The sequence below is a fragment of the Rosa chinensis genome, chromosome 5 (genome assembly GCF_002994745.2).
Source record: "Rosa chinensis cultivar Old Blush chromosome 5, RchiOBHm-V2, whole genome shotgun sequence".
Classification (NCBI taxonomy): Eukaryota; Viridiplantae; Streptophyta; class Magnoliopsida; order Rosales; family Rosaceae; genus Rosa; species Rosa chinensis.
The window spans coordinates 83,213,732-83,216,833 of NC_037092.1; positions in this window are offsets into that span (position 1 = coordinate 83,213,732).

Sequence of the window (3,102 nt, forward strand, 5' to 3'; positions counted from 1 at the left end):
GAAGGTAGTGATTTGTTCCAGTGGATGAGTTCTTGTGCTAATGATTTGTCACCGATCAGTTTTGGGGACTTGCTCTTTCTTTTGTTACATCTTTGTCGGGATTGTCTTTTTACTCAAGAAGTTCTGAAGTCCAATGTTGTTCTTAGGCAAGTGTGCTACAGTCCTTAGTTGGAAGGTAGTGATTTGTTCCAGTGGATGAGTTCTTGTGCTAATGATTTGTCACCGATCAGTTTTGGGGACTTGCTCTTTCTTTTGTTCAGTGTGTGGAAGGAGAGGAATGACCGAGTTCGGCACCAGAAGAAACAGGGGACAGGTGATGTGGTTATAGGTGCTATGACTCATTTACATGAGTTTCGTTTCCATAACATGAAAGAGAATGGTAGTACAAGTCGAAGTAATAGAGTGGCTCGCTAGAAGGCTCCACCGGTGGGGATTTTAAAGATTAAAGTTGACGGGGCCTTTAATCATGTCACCCGTAAAGGTGGTGTGGGTTTTGTTATCCGAAATGAGTTGGGAGTTATGCTGGCAGGAGGAGTTTGCCCTCTAAGTGGTTTGTTATCGGCGGAACACGGGGAGGTCTTAGCTTGCTAGAAATCACTTGAATTTGGGGTGGCTCATTCCTTTTTACCTGCGATTCTAGAAATAGATGCATTGGAAGTCCAACGCCAATTGAATGTAGCTGTGGAGACTAATACTTTTGTGCTGGAAAGGGTTTATGAAGATTTGGTGCTTCTGTTGGCATCTCAACCTTTTGTGTCTGTCGCTCATGTTGGCAGGTTCTTATGCTTGGAGTTTGCAGCAGGACTGCTTTTATTTCTCTGCTCCATCTTTTCTTCTAGCTACAGTTGCAACTGAACTTTGCATTATGTAATTCTTTTGCTATTTCAATAAAGGGCTGACATATTTCTCGCAAAAAAAAAATGATGGAGTCTTTTAAGCATCTCCAGCTAAACTCTTATTTATCATTTGTCTTTCTTTTTTCTTATTATATATATATATAATATATATATATATATATATATATATTTTTATCAAAGATAAAATTTCATGGATAGATAATGGTTATTACAACCCTTGGGTTAAGATGACCTCTACAAAGGAAAACCACCCCCCATAGCATCAATTCATACAATCTGATAACATAATTGCACTAAGTCATGGCGGCCCTGCCTCTTTCTAGAAACTATTTTCTCCTTCAGCCGGAACATGCTTGGCCAACCTATGGGCTGCCTTATTGCCATCTCGATGCACTTTCTTCCACAAGACAGAATCAAAGGCTTAAGCTAGGGCTTTAGTGTCATCAAAAACTCCACCCTCAATACTCATACTCAGGTCAAGCTCTGTTTTATTTAGAGCTGATGAAATCACTAAACTTGAATGACTTTCCACTTCAATTTGCTTACAGCCTTCACTTAAACACATATTTAAACCATGGAAAATAGCAAGCGCTTCAATTGCAACTACAGAAGGGTTTCCAGGGATTTCCATGTGTGCTGCACACTTCAAATTCTCTTCTCCATCACGTACAAGCATACCCAAGCTTGACTTCTTCTTGTTGACATCAATTGCGGCATCTACATTAAGCTTAAGATTTGGTGCAGTAGGTGGACTCCATTTGACTTTTGGTGGGGTCATCTTTGCAACTTTGTTCACTTGCACATCCCTGCCTTGTGCTCTCTGGAAATTGCTAAGCCACTCACCTGCATTCCAAATGATCTGTTTGCTATCCTCCACCACCCCCTCATGTTTAAATTTATTCCTACTTTTCCACAATAACCAACAAGTAACACCAAATAACTCTAGCTCCTCAGTAGAAGACGTTGTAGCCACATGCTCAAATAGATCAATGAAACTAGGTTCTCTCCAACTTTTATAAACCCCATTCAGAAAAGAAAATTTCTAAACCTTCTTGGACCATGGGCAGCTCCATAAATAGTGTACTGTCGTCTCCTTCTCTTGTCCACCACAACAGCAGATACCTGATCTTCCAACATGTCTCTTCACCAAATTATAAGCACATGGTAGGAAGCCTTTACAAGCCCACCACAAGAACAGCTTCACATTGTTAGCAACCTTCAGCTTCCATAGGACATCCCAAATTTGCTTACCACCTTTCTTGTTATTATTACTACAACCAACAGAACCAGCTTGAACACTTTGCAACTCCGTCGCTAACCAACAGCCAGACTTCACCGTATACCTCCCATCTTTACCATAGTGCCTTATGATCGTATTGTCTCTCCTACCCGCAGCTATAGGGATAGAGAGAATAGAGTCCACCTCATGTGATAAGAATAGAGATTTGAGTATATTTTCATTCCACAAACCCGGGTAAAGCATTAGTTCACTCACTTTCATGTGTACATTACCAAAAGGAGGAGATACCGACCTAAAGCTCCACGGTGTTGGTAGCCACTTATCAAACCACACAATAAAATTATTTCCTGTTCCAACCCTCCATCTTGTACCACTAATCAGCAGGTCTCTTCCCCACAATAAACTAGTCCAGATTAAGGAGGCGTCTGCTTCAATCCTTGCTCCTGTCCAATTAGTATGGGAGAAATATTTAGCCTGCAATAAACGATGCACCAAGGAATTTGGTTCCATCATTAGTCTCCACACCGTCTTCGCCAGCAAGGCATGATTAAAAGCTTCAAGATCCCGAAAGCCTATCCACCTTGGATTTTGCTATTACAAAGTTGATTCCAACTGCACCAGTGCATTCCCCGCTTTCCATCTGCCTTCCCCCACCAGAATCTCGCAACACCTTTGTTTGAAACGGCTTGCAAATACCCTTGGGGAGCCGGAAAACATTCATGGTGTAGGTCGGGATTGCCTGCGCCACGGCCTTCACTAGCACCATCTTCCCAGCTTTTGACAAAATTTACTGTTCCACCCAGTTAGATGGAAATCAAGCCTCTAATTTATTTTCTTAAACATCTCTTTCTTGTTTTTCCCAATCACCTTTGGGAGTCCTAAATACCTTTCATGGAATGGGAGAGTGGGTACTCCCAACATTACTTGAATACTTTCTTTTACCTCTTCCTCCACTCCAGGACCAAAAGAGATAGCTGATTTCTGAAAGTTCACTTTCTGCCCCGC